The 17,068-nt window shown below is 36.7% G+C and overlaps 1 protein-coding gene across 1 annotated transcript in view; it reads left to right on the plus strand.

Annotated features, from left to right (window-relative positions):
- The window catches only part of LOC120774439, a 407,953-nt gene that overhangs the window by 214,998 nt on the left and 175,887 nt on the right, over positions 1–17,068 (plus strand). The window contains exon 3 of the mRNA XM_040104080.1: positions 10,670–10,799. The gene's annotated coding sequence lies outside the window, so the exon portion shown is untranslated. The remainder of the gene's footprint in view (positions 1–10,669; positions 10,800–17,068) is intronic.

Here is a 17,068-nt window from a genome sequence, read left to right on the forward strand (position 1 = left end):
GATACAAATATAAATTCCAAATATATCACCATATATGCCGTGATATGACTACCGTAATATTTAAACCCAAGTCTAGCAAAAGTTGGACAAAGGAGAACAAAGTAACTGGACTTAGAGCAAGTGGTTTAGTGGATTTCCTGCGGTCTACTTAGGACGACAGGGACCAGCGTTTATTTATTTCACTCAGATTATACGTCCAGCATTACAGCGACGGAGACTAGGCTCGTTCCAAAATCGATAATATCGAGATAAGGTTGACGAGGACCTCAAGCGAGTGCAGTCGCTGGATGCAATCGACAGTGAGGAAGGATATTCCTTGACTAACAGCTAGTATTGCCTAAGAGCTTTTCTTTGGTACAAATATTTGAGTTTCTAGAATAGACATTATTTAACATATACAAGTAGATTTTCAAATTTTGACAAAAAAAGACCGACCAATGACCTCTGACTGTTTCTTGGCATGCGCCTTTTTGATGTTCTTTCAGTTGCGAGTTTCCTTAACACATTTCTAGGTAAGGAAATTCTATCGTGCGAAAAAAGATTTGCTAAGAATTCTATACAAGCTTGATGCCCAAAAGAAAACGTTAAAGACCACATACCGCATATATAAATGATCAGCGTAAAGAACTGAGGCGATTTAGCCATGTCTGTCTGTCTGTATATATGCGAACTAAATATTGCTGTCTTGAGATATTGATATAAATTTTGCTCACGAATTTTTCTCCTCAAGAAACTAATTATTTCTCGGATTCGCGCTATCGGACCACTAAAGCATCTAGCTGACATACAAATGGACCGATCGAAACCAAGTTCTTCTCAAGAATTTTTTGTATTTGTACAGGATATTATAGCTTCGGTGCAGCCAAAGTTAACTTTTTTTCTTGTTTTTATGAGAATAGTGACTTACATAATCATATTTCTCGTGAATTCCAATATTATTGTGATTATAATCTCTCGTTATTGAAGACTACAATGTAGTCACCTCAACTACTTTAAAGCGAATGATATTTCTATTGAGATCTTAGTCTCAACATAAATTCAATATTCTGTAAACACAAAAATTTAAGCTTCAATAACTCCGTGCAAAAGAATTAAAAAATCATTACAGAAAAGCTTAAAAAATCGATAAATGTTATTTCACTTACAAAGTCACTTTAGTGCTCCTTGCAAGTGACAGGAAATTATGAGAAACATTTTACTTTTACAACCGCATAAATTGCAATATTTATGTGAACGCAAATTAATGGCGAAATTCATTGATGTGCAGCAACTGAAGACACATTTAAAAGCCAAAGTTTATTGACTTTTCGAAACTTCGGTTGCACACAAATGGCGCACAAGAAGAAGAAGAAGAAGAAGAGGACTGTGTGAGAATATGCGAGCAGATTGTGAAGAATTTGGGCCATGAGAGCACAATGTGCAAATAATTGCTTTTTTATTTTAAATACAAACTGAAGTGAATACGTATACCTATGTGGCTACGTGAAAATATAACTGCTAAATAACTGAAATAAAAGTTACATATACGTGAAAATATAACTGTTACATAACTGCAAGAAAAAAAATTGCTTTTGTTATTAAAAATTGTAGATTTAAGACAGATTTATGAAACTGTGAAATTTATTTCTTATTTATTTATTCATTTCTTTGTTGTGAGTGTACTTTTGTTTGTTGAAATGCCAAGCCCAAGCAATTTCTTAGGCTTTTGCATTTAATATTTCTTATGAACACATACTTATCTATTTGGTTGATGGTTTACAAAACTTTGGCTTTAATTAAAGCATTTTCATAGGTTTTTGCAAATACAAAATATAATATTTTTGTCAAATATCTTTGAAATATCATCAAAATGCAAACAAGAAATGCACTTTTGGTTCATAGCTTTATTTCAATGATTTAATCTTCTCGAGAATACTCGAAATATCTCGAAATGAAAACAATGACTGAAATGCATTGCATTTAGCCATGTAAAGAGGTGAGAAATTAGAAAGCATATACTTGATAAATGTGGATTTGGGGCAGTTAAAGACGACATATTTACATTATTTTCTAGCAAAAACAACAAAATCGTTAACTTTCCTTTAACCTAAGCTATAATACACTTGACAGATGCATTTATCAAAGCATATAAGGGTATAAAAGCATCTTCATGTTGATTTTAATCTTAGCCTGTTCATAAATTCCAGCAAAACCAAACCGGTTTTATTCAAGCGCAGCTACCATATTATAACAAGAATGCGTTTTTGGCCTACTGCCAAAGCCATGTACCTAGAGCTCATTCTAGAGAGGAGTCTTTACTGGAAACCCAACACTCAGAAAGCCGCCAGAAAGTAATAGCAAAAATATGGTGTCCACACTTTGTGATTAACCTCGACCCAGCAAAAACAGTCATCATTATTTTTACAAAAAGGAGATTTCTTCCATCCTCGACAACCTTAACGCTCAATGGCGTGGACGTAGATAGGGTTGATGAAATAAAATACCTAGGGCTGGTACTACATTCAACAGTTAGGCGGAAAAGAGCATGTTTCCACGATTGCTAAAGCCACCAGAGTATTAATGTTGTGGACAAACGTCAATCTGATTGAACCTGTGGTTGTAAACAAGGCATGCTCCGCTGGATGTACTGAGTAATAGACAGGCCTATATTCACTTATGAAACAATGTAATGGGTTGAAGAGGGCACATAGAATTGGGGCTGGTATAGTGGAACCACGTAGCAAAGGGTCAGTGTCCATGCGCAGGTTTCCAAACAGTTAACACGCTAAGGGCTATGTCAGGATCAAATGTGCAGAGATCATTCTAGAAAAGCACTATCACAGGCAACGTATTGTCATCCTCAGTAATTGTTGAGCCACACTTTTGGCAATCTCATCTGTTGAAATTAAATTACAACGGTACTGGAGGGTATAAAAGTTCAGCAGGGTTGGAAATAATACCCTACTAGCGTTGATTACTGGGTATAGAGGAATCAATGGAAATGAGCTAGCCGATCTCCTGGCGAAAGAAGCTGCGGCAACCACTTCGACAGAACTGGAACCGTTCTTCGCTTTGGCCACATACTTTACGAGACTAGCTTCGGAAAGAAGAAAGCGTCAGTAGAAGTCGACACTGGCAAAAAGTGTCTAAGCTTGTACAGGCGAGATTATTTCTGCGAGAGTACGATACGAAATGGTTCAAGGAACTAATCGTTCTTCTCAGAATAAATTAAGACAGCTAGTGGAATTTTATACAGCTTACTGTAGGCTGCAGTGTTATCTGCACAAATTAAAGAAGTGCTCTACAGATCAGTGTCGACCAAAGTTCAGTGACATTAGAGCACACATTTCTAGATTTCCCCGCAATTGAGAGAATATGGAGTCATGCTATCGTGCAGTTGGAAATAGTGAAAAAACACATTGCAGCCATTAACCCGGTAGCTTTACTAAGCCTCTTTGATTTGGCTGCGTTCAACGAAGTGTTGTAAGCCCTAAAGAGGGCGCTATAGACCATGAGTCGCAGTGCGATCCTCAAAATTTAACTCTAACACTCTTTAAGAACAACTCGACAATAATGACGGCTTGACATAAAAAACCAGTCACAAGTCTGTGCAGAGCAGAGTTCAATTCAGGTTAGCTTAAAAATAAAGGAAACACATAATTGGCATGTGGGTGTCAATTGAGTCACAAAGCCATGCATATTTTCTTGAAATTATTCACGACATATGAAGACATGCAAGTGTGCGCCAATTTGTACGTTACCGAAACTGAATAACTTGAGTCAATACTTGAAAAAAAGTAAATAAAATCAAATACTCAGAAGAAAAAGTAAACAAAAATAGAAAATAAAACTGGCTAACACACTTAGCACTGACTTAAATATAGCACAAAAGTGACGAAAAACAAACCAAATAAAAAATACAAGAGTACAACAAAAAATTAGGAAAAACGACAAAAATAAGAAGTGGAAAAGCTAGCTCTAGAATGCATGACAAAAATAGTGGCAACAAAATAGAAATGTATATTGTATGTTATAGTGTTTGTATACTATATGTACATAGGCTTGCTTGCTGTAGCGCAAGACGTTGGAATGCAAATCCACTTAACCCACTTCTTTGCATACCAGAAAGTGCTTGACAAGCTCATCAAACTGGGTAAGCCGATAACTGAATTAAAAACCCACACACACGAACTCTTCTACAAATAAACATATATATTTCTCCATATATACGGGGTGTGTGTGTGCGTGTTTGCGTTTGCGGTTCTCGTTAAGCACTTGTGTGTATATAATTTAGCCGAGTGTTTGCCACACGGCAGCAAAATTAGTTTGTGTGACTTGGCTTGACTTCGCCATATATTGTACATACGTGCAACATGCAACAATTTCACACGAAAACGGCTAGATTACATTTGAGGCTACAGTAAGAACCGCTAGAAAAAGATTGAAAAAGAAATTGTAGAAGAATTTCGCATGCCCAACAAGCTTTGCGCTTGCCTACTGCGGCTTAAATGAATTCTCTACAAAAATCTCCCACATTTGCCACAGACTGTTGCGGGTGTTGCGAAATACGAAAGAGAAAACAAACGAAAGTGGATACAGTGAAAGCCTTAGGAATGTGATATATTTCACTAAGCTTTTTTCAGCGATTCCATTTTAAATGTAAAGCAAAAGTAGGGAAAATATACGAGCGTATGTGGTGCTTCATCTTGTGCTTAAATGGGTCAACAGAGCGTATGAGTAATGCGGTTAATTATGAGTTCGCGCAATGCACAAAAACCGGCAGTGTGAGCATAGTGAAATAAAAAACCGAAAGATATTTAATGTGTTAAAATTTACGCTCATACATTATGGTAATTAAATTTATTTTCAAAAAAAAAACTCTAATGAATCTCAAAATCAGAATTTTCGAAACATATATTGAGTAGTCGAAAAAGTCTTATCGTATTTCTAATCAAATTTCAGCTTATTTTTTGTATTTATACTAATTAGTAAATAAACAAATATCTATTACTTTGATCGAGGTGTCATTCTTCTTTTTTTTAATATAAAAACTTCAAAATATAGCAATTTTTTCTTTATTTTCATTCATTTTTGTACAGCTGTAACTTTTTTTCAACTTGCCCGAATTTAATTTTTTTTTTGTTAAATGAAGCTTGAAATCTCACTTTTTCAACACTGTATGGTATGACACAATATAATTGGTAGCACTGGAGATATTCGACTGCATCGAACTCTATTGACAAAATACGAAAAGCCTTTTTGGGCTACCCAATATGACAGTTAATATGTAAGTATCTTTGCTACTGAAAACCGAATGCCTATTTTTTCGAGTTAGAAAATAGTTTGTAATGCCAGCTTCACACTTCTGAAAAATATTGACTTCATTCATGTTATTGATGCAGATTAGTTGTTGAGGTTAAACTTAGTTTATTTGGCAGGAAGGGAGTAAAATTTCCTAACACAAAATTTTCCCTTCTTAAAAACATTTTTAATAAGTAGGAAAATCCATGCAAGCGAGCTGAAGATAAGCAAACCAATTCTAAATTGATTGATATTACAAAGCAGTAACGGAAATATTCTATACAATTATTTCATCAAATCAAAGTCGAAACAATTATTGCACTGAGGTCTCACACCTATAGAGTAGCTCTGAGAGAACAGAAACTCCTATGATTTATAACTGTATTTGTATATTTTAGCTGGCGTTCTATCCTCATATTATTGAATGCTCTTTATATTTCCATTAAATATCAGGCTTTCTTAAATACAGCAAACGCTGGCATCGATCAATACATTCTTTAAAACGTTAAAACCAGGGCACAACTAAAAAAAATGATTTTGTTTTTTTGCATATTTTGGAACGTGTCCAAAGAGCGGTCACTGTATCTACGTTCTTCTGCGGACTACACAAACAATAGCAATTAATGCCATTCCACATATAGCACCCGTGAGTATGACAGGTGTATGGCTGCCAAGGTCACTTTAAGGCTCAGAGAAACTCGGCGAAAGGGTCACAATGAAATTCTCTGCTCCTTGAATTGCATTCCTGAAATCTTGGACCACTGCATCACAGAGACTACATGAGGTCCTTTTTTCACCGCTCACATATCGACGAGGGATATGTAGACAAAGAGAAGTCGCAGCAGAAGAAAAGCTGTGAGCGTTTCACGGATAAGTCGAAGTTATGAGTCTTCTATAAGGAGCTCTCCGTTAAGCTTAGCTTTGGGCCACCGAACTACGCTTCCTATATGGAAGTGGCTGCTATTAGCAATAGACTTACTGTTTCTAAATGAAGATAGACGATACTAACGTATAGTCGAGCTCGCACTTCAAGCCAATCAAGGAGCATCAAACCTCACTCTCGATAGCATCAAGCTACCCCATTATGAGACTCATTTAGGTGCTCGGTCATAGCAGAATCCCTGCAAATAGCATAGTCGATGAGCTAGCCTCGTATCCTTATTCTGCTCATATCGGCATGGGAAAGAGTTGGATCTCCGCTGCCAACTTGCGCTCTAGTATTGGACATATGGTACTCGTGTGCGCATAGCAGGCGTTAATTGGCGACCAGCCTCTGCTCAATTGCGAGATTAATCTGATCTAGAGTAGAGTGTAAGAGATCTACTCAGTTACCTGCCTTTAGCAAAGTTCATATTGCCTTACTCTTCATTCTTCTTACTGGACATTTTCCAATAAGAACTCGAGCAGCTAGACTAAAAATCCAGTATATCGTAAACTGTCAAAATTGTATGGAAAAAGTTGAGGTGAAAAAGCCAATCACTTTTTCTCCATTGTCCAGCTGTTGCAAGATCGGGATTGAAACAACTGACATTAGACGCCTCAATAAATTTCTGATCAGCCAAAAGCGTTTCGTCGGTTTATGTAGGTTCTTATGATCAATTTTGTAAGGGTTTTAGGCACCAAAACTGACCGGCTGTAAGCTGTCCGAGTGAGAACCCTGTTAGCATCGATCTTTTAACCTGACCTAACCTGCAGTGTCATATAGTATATACGTTAGAATACCATACAAAATGTCTTTTCCATTTCCTCAAAAGTTTTAATGCAAATCGCCTTCTCTTAGTCCCGCAGATAAAGTATGCTCCCTAAAGGCCTTTCTGGAAAGCTTCTCAGATTTTAGTTTAATAAAGTAACGTAAAAACGTAATTGATGCTTAAGGTCTAAAACTAAACAAGTAATGCCAAACATTATGTTATCCTTTGCTATGGTGTATTAATTGAGACCCCATTCGGATGATAGAAGTGAAAGACATTAAAATATATCTTTAAAAAGCGCTTGGCATTAACTTTCTGTTCTCAGCTACTTAAAGCACAAAACCATTAGAAAATGGAGGAACCAAATTGTATATGTTTTATACATTGCTTTGCTACATAATGTTCACCTTCAGGCTAATATCAATAATACCAACTTTTATTTACTCAAAAAATTAAATGCTTTAACAACTAGCATGCTCATATTGCAGTTACTTATAGTATAAATAAGTAAACGGCAAATTTCGCTTTCATTTCGTGAGTGTTTATTTCTCTGCTCCATTGTAGGAATAAAATGAGCATTTTCTGTCTCCCTACATTAGGGTGAAAAATGCCTACTTGAAGCAGCGGAAAGTTCAAGTTAGTTGCCGTTTCGCCTCAGGGCATTATTTTAAAGCGGCCGTAACCCAATTGCTTAACACACAAATACAAATAAATATAAGTCCTAGCATATATGTATATATAATTATATAAAAGCTATTTACGATATATAGGAAAGGCAGCCTTGAGCAGCACGAATGCCACTTCGAGGACGCTCGCCTACTGCCTTCCTTACACTTCACTTAAGCACACACACAATTAAGTATATGAACATACACATATACAACCAAGCTTAACACCCCTGGGTATATAAAGAAATAAACAAATAATCATCATTGTACTTGTACAAACACGTTAACAAAATCCTAGCCAAACAAATACAAGTTAATTAAGTTAGCTGGAAATTGTTGTCATTGCCTGAAAGGCAATTCCAAATTGCGTATTTTTGTTTTCGGCTCGCACAGAACGTATACGCCCATATAAATACAATTATATAATATTTTATATAGATAATGTAGGTATATAAGACGGTTATATTTCCGCATTTAAAGTAGGTTTTAAAGTGATAAAAACGAAACATAGTTTAGACAAGGGACAAATGTTTTTAACATCATGATGATGCTGATTATTTTTCAGTTAAAAGTTATAAAAATAGAAAACATTTACATTTTGCAGATATACATATGTATTATTTTTATATCCTGAACAAGGAGTATTACGTCTGCCACGAAGTTGATAACACCCAGAAGAATAGGCAGGAAAAGTCTTGGGTGTTTGATGTACTTATAGTACATATTTATAAATGTACATATTTATAAATGAGAATCATGTCGAGTTGAGTCGATTTTGCCATTTCCGTTTATCCATCCGTCGTCCACGAAAACAAGCTTCAGATATTGACCTGATATTTTGCATACGTACCTTTCTCTCTGAAGAGCTATTATTTTCACAATTCGATATTGTTTACAATCATTAAGAAACGTGGAAACTGCTATATATGGGCTAGAGTTACATACTACTGTGCCCAAAAAATAAGGTGACATTTGAATTTAAACTGCGCACGTCGAAGGATTTGGAGAATTACTTTTTTTAGGTTGGTAGTGCTGTCAGTCATATTTATGTCCAATTTCATGTCAAAATATTCATTAGTGTTTGAGATACGTGTCGTTTTGTGTGCTGCTAAAAGTGAGTTTTTCGTTTTTTGCGATGTCGAAATTTGTTGAGCAAAGAATTTGCATTAAATTTTGTTTACGGAATCAATTTTCTGCTGCGGATACGTTGCGGATGGTGCAGAAAGCCTATGGTGATGAGGCTATGTTTAAAAAAAATGTTTACAAGTGGTATAGTGAGTTCAAAGCCGGCCGTGAACGTGTCGAAGACGAAGAGTGTCCAGGGCGACCATCAACCTCAACCGACGAAGCTCACGTTCAACAAATCAAAGATTTGGTGTTGAAAAATCATCGATTAACAATTAGAGACCTTGCTGGTGAAGTTGGCATATCGAAAGGCTGAGCCAATACCATTTTGAAGGATGTTTGGGCCTCAAGCGCGTCAAATCTCGACTGATACCGAAAACATTGAATTTTTTGGAAAAAAGGCGTCGCGTTGAAGTGTGTAAAACGATGCTTTCCGACTACCAGGGTGTCATGAAACGCATTATAACTTGCGATGAGACTTGGATCTATGCTTACGACCCCAAAACCACCGATCAATCGAGCGAATATCGTGCCAAAAGAGAGCTGAGACCAAAAAAATTGCGCCAAAATCGCTCAAAAATCAAGGTCATGTTGACTGTTTTCTTCGATTATCGTGGTGTTGTGCATTATGAATTCCTTCCAACCGGTGAAACAGTCGACAAGGAATATTATTTGAAAGTTATGCGTCGTTTGCGTAACGCCATCCGCCTAAAAAGGCCGGAATTGTGGAAAGACAATTCTTGGTTTTTACACCACGATAATGCACCATCCCTTACTACCCTCGTAATTCGTGATCATTTCGCCGAAAACTCAACCCATGTCGTTCCGCAACCACCGTATTCACCTGATCTGGCGCCGTGCGACTTCTGGCTGTTCACCAAGCTCAAAAGACCGCTCCGTGGACACCGTTTTTATACGATAGAGGAGATTCAAGCCGCAGCGAAGACGGAACTGAAGGCCATGCCGGAAAGCGACTACAACCAGTGTTTCGAAGATTAGAAAATCCGTTGGCATAAGTGCATTGCATCGGGAATAAAGAATCGGGAATAAAAAATAATAAAGAATTTTCAAAATAAATACAATGTTACCCTGGGCACAGAGTATATACCAAAATTTTTCTTTTAGTTTTTAAATTTTTACCATTAAGCCACGTTTTAGTTAGTAGACCATGTTTAATTATATTAAAATATCCTACTGATTGACCCACATAAAAAATATAGCGTCAACTCTATGGTCGGAACACATTATAGACGGAAACTTCCATCTGATGCGCAGACCACCGCATCTTCCTTGAAAAGAATGCTCCCTCCCAACACTGACTTTATTAATCTTCCTTCCCACTGTCAAGCATCAAGGAGAGAAACTTTCGTCATCACATGATCGAAAAGAGAACTACTGTTAATGGGAGATATAAGAGATCTAAGATGTACTGATAGTGGTGATAGACTTATTGAATAATATGATCTTTACTTTTAATCCTGATTTCCTGTTGAACTTACAAGTGCTAGAAAGCTTATACTCTTTGGCATAAGTGTTTGATATATCAATTTCGTCTGAACTCACCATTTCATTAACTTCAAAACGTACGCTTCTTCCCTTGATATTATCTTACTTAACCAACTGGGGTTACCTTGACGTTAAGTTAATTTAAGATTTTGAATAAACCTGACGAGAATTGCAGGTTCATTGTCACAACGAAAGAAATATCACTATACTAACATATAGTACGAAGAGAATGCGAGAGAGTTTGGAGAGAGAGTTCAACTAGATAATACATAGAGCTGCTTTTAATTCATATTTTCAATATTTTTATAAAAAATTATAGTAACTAGAGCTGTTATAAGTATTTCTAGTCTGATAAACTGGCGTTAATAAAGCTGCCTTTCCATTTTTGAACTTTTGCAGATTTTTAGCAGCCAGCAGTTATACCAAAAGTGACGAAGATTTAATAAAAATAAAAAAAAATAAATTATACACGGAAATCGTTTTAGCTGCAAAAATATACAACAAACAAGAAACAGCTTTGAGAGAAAAGGTAAGTCGTAAACTGGACTCTTCTAATTTAGCAGATACATATTTCTCTTATTACGCTTAATTATGTGTAATAAATTTATTTTATGTTTACCTGTTGTTATTGTTGTTGCACCATTACCCATTTGCTAGTGAAATTACACTTGATTGTGTGAGTTATAAAAGTGTGTGTTGTTCGCCAACTTCACCTAGTCGTCGTAGAAGGATTGCTGCTTTTCGCCGTGTCTAAAGTTCTTTATTTTTTGCAACTTTCTTAGTTCATTATCTCCTGCCTTTGTGTCTTACCGTGTCTTACTGTGACTTTTTATGTTTATTTCAAATTTTATAAGGCGCATATTGTGCGCTTTTTACTGGCCAAACAGCTTGTTGTAAGGCCCAAGCGAGTTCGTTAGCAAATTCCATATACACAACCTTACCAGTATGAGTGCTCCTTTATAATAAAAAGAGGCTGCTTGTGCTATATCTCATACTTGCCTGTATTGTTGTCGTTACTGTTGCTTGGTGTTGGTTGTTGATGGGTTTCCATGCACATAAATTAACTCGAATTGCTGGCGCCCATTAACGTAACGAGCCATGCAACCTACAGCTTTCACGCTGGACTAACATATGTATGAATGTGTGGCTGTATATACTGACTTATAGAAAGTTCTTTTTCAGAAATAAGATTTCAGTAAGGGCACTCCAAACGCTAGCTAGGCTTATAAACAACAATAACGGCTACCAAGTGCGAATATGACGGACGTCTAAAGACATGTGTTGACTGTGGGAAAATAAATCTCTCTCGCTTGATTTTATTTTTGATTTATTTCGTGTTGAAGAGTGGAATGAGTGCACTTTATACTCACAGTTCCACTTGTACATAGATCATATGTTACCGAGAATGATTATTCTAACCAAAACTTGTCGTAAACATCAAACGAAACTTTGAGATCTGCCTTAACTACAGATAAAAACAGCAAAATTCAACTCACTTGTCAGCTGACATCATTGATGGGTCACATCCGAAGTAAAAAATGATTATGAAAGAATATTCACAGCACTAGGTCATATTAAATGATTTTGAACTAAAACCTGTAGAAAGAAAGCTGTTGAAACTTATGCAGGTATGAAATCTGGTGTAATAATTCTAATAGTACCGATCTTCTCGTTATCCTAAGTTAAAATAGAACAAGTCACGACGATCAGGTTCCTATTTCTCAATCTTTTTCTTTACTTGCGTAGAAACCGCTTACGCGATTCTAGTCGAGTTAACATCAGCGCGCTAGTCGTTTCTTCTTTTCGCAATGTGGCGCTAATTAGAGATTCCAAGCGAAGCTAAGTTCTTCTTCACCTGGTCTTTCCAGTGAAGGTCTTCCTCACCCTCTGCTTCCACCGGAGGCTACTGCGTCGAATACTTTCAGAGCTGGATTGTTTTCGTCCATTCGAACAACATGACTTAGCCAGCGTAGCCGCTGTCTTTTAATTCGCTCAACTGTGTCACTGTTGTCCCATATCTCATACAGCTCTTCGTTCCATCGAATGGGAGATTCGCCGTGGCCAACGCGCAATGGACCCTAAATCTTTCTTAGAACCTTTTTCTCGAAAACTCGTAACATCGAATCATCAGATGTTCTCATCGTCCATGCCTCTGCGCCATGTAGCCGGACGGGAATTATGAGTGACTTATAGAGTTTGGTTCTTGTGCGGTCTATTGGCAAGAGTTATCCTGCGTTGGATTTCGAGGCTGACATTGTTGTTGCTGTTAATACTGGTTCCAAGATATTATCTGCGACTTCCAAGTTATGACTGTCAACAGTGACGTGAGAGCCAATTCGCGAGTGCGGTGACTGTTTGTTTGATGATCTCCTGGATATTTGGTTTTGCGCTCGTCCACTTTCTGACCCATTTGCTTCGCTTCTTAGTCCAACCTTTAGAAAGCAGAACTAACAGCGGGGTTGTTATGGCCAATGATTTCATTTTCATCGGCGTACGCCAGCAGTTGTACACTCTTGTAGAAGATTGCACGTTCTCTATTTAGTTCTGCAGCTCTAATTATTTTCTTCAAGAGTAGATTGAAGAAGTCGCACGAAAGAGAGTCGTCTTGTCTGAAACCACGTTTGGTATTGAACGGCACTGAGAGGTCCTTCCTGATCATGACAGAGCTTTTGGTATTGCTCAACGTCAGTTTACACAGCCATATTAGTTTTACGGCGATCCTTAATTCAGAGACAGTACCTTCTTTTCGTGCTGTCAAAAGCCGCTTTGAAATCGAAAAAGAGGTGGTGTATGTCTATTCTCTTTTCACGAATCTTTTCCAAGATTTGGGGTCTGGTGAATATCTGGTCAGTTGTAGATTTTCCTGCCTTAAAGCCACACTGATAAGGTCCAATCATATAAAATATGCATCTTACAGCTTCTGTGCAATTAAATTCGGCTGCGGTTTTTTCTTGTTTCTGCTTTTATTTGACATCGCAAGGCATTTAGTGCACAAATGATGATGTATCCTGCAGAAAAGTCGATATATACGATATCTTAGTCTTCTGTGGCAATTATATACTACAACAGCTTGCCTTTGGGTACGTTGTTAACCTATACGAAACTATTCAGATTATAGCGACGATAAATCGTTTTGCTTGGAGAAGTCCAAACACTTGTGGCCGATCCTGTTTACTTATTTCCGCAGTCTGGAACATATATGAATAAATTATGTGCTCTGAAGATCTCTGAAAATTTGTGAAAATAATAAAATTCATAATTAATTTCATAAGGGCAATACAAAATTTTCGAGCTCTTACTGATATTGAGGAAAATGGTTACTGGTATTAAGGGATATGTTACTGTTCATATCTGTACTGAATCTAAACATGTTGAAAAATCTACAAACTTTGAGAGTGTTCTTTTTGCTTCCGATAAGACTTTGGCCAACATTGATTAAGTTTTGTTGGTTCTTCGACCCTTACCTCACCATAGCTCGTGTATCTACGCATAATAGCGTATTCAGCTACCAACAAGCCTGAACTTTTCAAACAAATTATTAACTCCAGGTAAAAAAATACAAATATGAGACAATGGCAGCTTTCAAAACACTGTAAGATGATATTTTGAACAACAAAAGCATTAGTTAGCTACACAAAAAGTAATTCAAGTTGCTCCATTAAATATTCTTGGTAATAAATAATGATGCAATAATGCCTTCCTTTGCATAATATGAACTCAACGCATGCCAAGTGCCTACACTTATATTAAGACGCTCGCAATAATTCATTAGTTAACGGCAATACCCTACTTTTATTTCTTCTAGCTCCTCCTATTGAGGCGATAGCCTACATTTTTGGCTGTAACTGAGCCAACTAACGACGCCTTGAGGCCATATAAATTTAACCCTTTCACAAAAAGGTCCACCCCTATCTGATTTACTATGCTCTATATATAATATAATGCTTGCTTTAAATTAATCATTTGCTTTGTCGGTTAAAATTTTAATTGTAATATATTTACACAAAATATTTAAGTACAAAGTGATGTTGTCCTTTTAGCACGAGACATATATATGAATAGTAATTATTTAGTTATATGCAAATGTGTGTGTTTCTACAGGTGCACAGTGCTCGTTTAAGCAACCCGCAGGTGACGCCATTGGCCCGCAAGGGGACTCGTACGAGTATAACCTTTTACGCTTCGGGTCACAATTTGACTATACCGTTATTACGGTATTTATGTATTTACAAATAGCTGTGTAAATGTGTATGTCTATGGTTGCTTGTGCTGAACTGGCGTAGTTTTGGAATACCAACTTTAAGTTAACTTTATAATTTTACTTATGAGGGTGGTTCTTAAATGGGAGGGGAAAATATTAAATTAAATTTTTCAATAAATAACCCTTCTGTAATTGCAGAAAAAGGAAATTTTTTTTATTTTGTAACGTAAAACGTACAACGTTTTGTATCAGAAAAATCATACTAAAATGTCGAAATCGTTTAGAGATCATTAAGACTTGCCACACAGGGATTTAAACTAGACTTATATATAATACAATATTACCGATTTCGAGTGTTAAATGAAAAGAGCTAAGCTTATGCTTCTTTGTAGGATTATCTAAAGCGCATCCTAACCGCCTCCGAATCGGTCAAAAATATATTGCCAAAATTACGCAAATGCATATAAGGCTGCTTCATCTATCAGCTGCGGTGCTACTGCGTTGCTCGTACTGCAAAATATCGCTTTTTAGATTTTTAAGTACCACCTTAAAGTGAGCACATCTACGAAAGTTGTATATTAGTAGAACAAGTGGAAATCAGTGGAGCTACAAGTAAAACATAAAGCGAGTCAGTAGTCGAAATTGAATGCACTGAAGCAAATAAGCAATCAACTGAGATTCGTTGATAAAAGGGTAATGTGGAAAAACGCCCGAACACACACACACAAACACGTCCCCTACATGTATTTCATATGTCCTTAGTGTAGACTTAGAGGTAGCAACTATTGCATATTCATTTGGTTTGCACACTAAAATTATACTTTTTCCCAACCAAGCGAGTAAAGTACACAAATGCAAATGTAGTAGTAAGCTGGTAATTTCGAAACCTTTACTTTTTTCTAGAGAAAAGCGCCTTTGGGCGCACACCTGTGAAACTTGGTATTATTTACATATAAATGTATATCCAGAAGCATATATCTATTTATGATTGTATATATGTATATGTAAATGAATTTATGTATCTGTGTGTATATGTGTATTTACATGCTTCAAGGATTTGTTTTGTAAAACCCAAAATGGTGTTGTCGCATTTGAAGTGGGTCAGGCCAATCTGTGTGTTTGCTCGCTTGTTCCCTTTCAATGCAAATCCATTTGAAGTGGCAAACTTTGCCTGTGAATTCCTGCTTCGTTTGTCCGAACAACTATATGTATATAAAACAAAATGTTGCCATTAAATTGTTGTTGTTAATGCTTCTGAATGCATACGTATATACAAACATAATAGAGCAATTGTACAGTTCCGGTCTATCATAGCAAAACACCATTTTTTGGCAAATTTCCTACAAAAAGGCTTCCTTCAAGGGTGATACAATGATTATAGTAACACTCCAACTTTTCGATACCATTTTTGTTGCGGCGATCACTTCTTCATTCGACAAACATTTCTCCTCAATGAATGTTCTTTTGAGATCTGAGAACAGAAAATAGTCGCTGGCGCCCAGGTTTGGAGAATACGGTGGATACAGAAGCAAATCGAGGCCGAATTCATGGATTTTTTCGTCATTTTTACAGACTTGTGATAAGATATATTGCCTACGTAAGACAAGGCTTTCTTTTCCTTTCAAATGCGGCCGCATTTCGGCGATTTCGTTCTTCAAACGGTTCAGTAATGATATGTGCGCTTTTGAAGGTTCTTTCTTTTTCAGGTTGCCAATAAGAATTATTCCATGCTCATAATACAGACGCCATAATATTGAGAGCCGACTGTTCCGTTTTTCCAAGCTTTAAGGTCGGCTAATCATGTGCCAGACTGTGAACAGGACTTCGGAGTGAAATGATGAAGCCATGTTTCATCTATTGTCACATATCGACACATAACACATAACCTTGGGTGTATTATGTGTTTGAACATCTTCAACCACTGCTCCGAAGCAGCAACTCTTCGTTATTTTTGTTCGAATGTGACCTCGCGCGGCACTCAATTTGCACAGAGCTTATTCGTACCCAAATATTCATTCTCAATATATTCAATACATTCCTTTGATTTATTTATATTCTCAGGACTTTAGAATAACTTAACTTTACGGTCACCTGTAATTATTTTGGGGACATTTTGAGGTTTTCGTTGGTAACTACCTCTTTTGGGCGTCCATTGCGTTCCCCGTTTTCGCTGCTCATTTAGCATACCAATCCTTGACCTTTGATTGGATGAAGCAGTATCCGGAAACTCGTCATCAGGCTCTTCAAAAATCAATATTTCATCAACACACGAAATTCCTTTTTATCCATATCTTCCACAACAACAAAGGTGCTTCACTCAATATGATATATGTACCTGTAATTCACAAACTAATTATTCAACAGTTGTAACTTTTTTACTTGTTGTGTATATACTCATTTGAGATGAGAGTTTGGTTAAATATGATATTTGTGCAACTGAGCTTTCTTCTGTTACCTTTATTTGACACGTTGCTTTGTACTTGTTGCAAGTAGGTGGGTAACAATATCTTTAGTTCCCGGTTATTAAATTGTGTTATTTATAGAAAGTAAGGTTAGGTTAGTCTTGGGTGAACTTTGATAAGATTATTTCCTGAGAT

This window comes from Bactrocera tryoni, chromosome 4, assembly GCF_016617805.1.
Source record: "Bactrocera tryoni isolate S06 chromosome 4, CSIRO_BtryS06_freeze2, whole genome shotgun sequence".
Classification (NCBI taxonomy): domain Eukaryota; kingdom Metazoa; phylum Arthropoda; class Insecta; order Diptera; family Tephritidae; genus Bactrocera; species Bactrocera tryoni.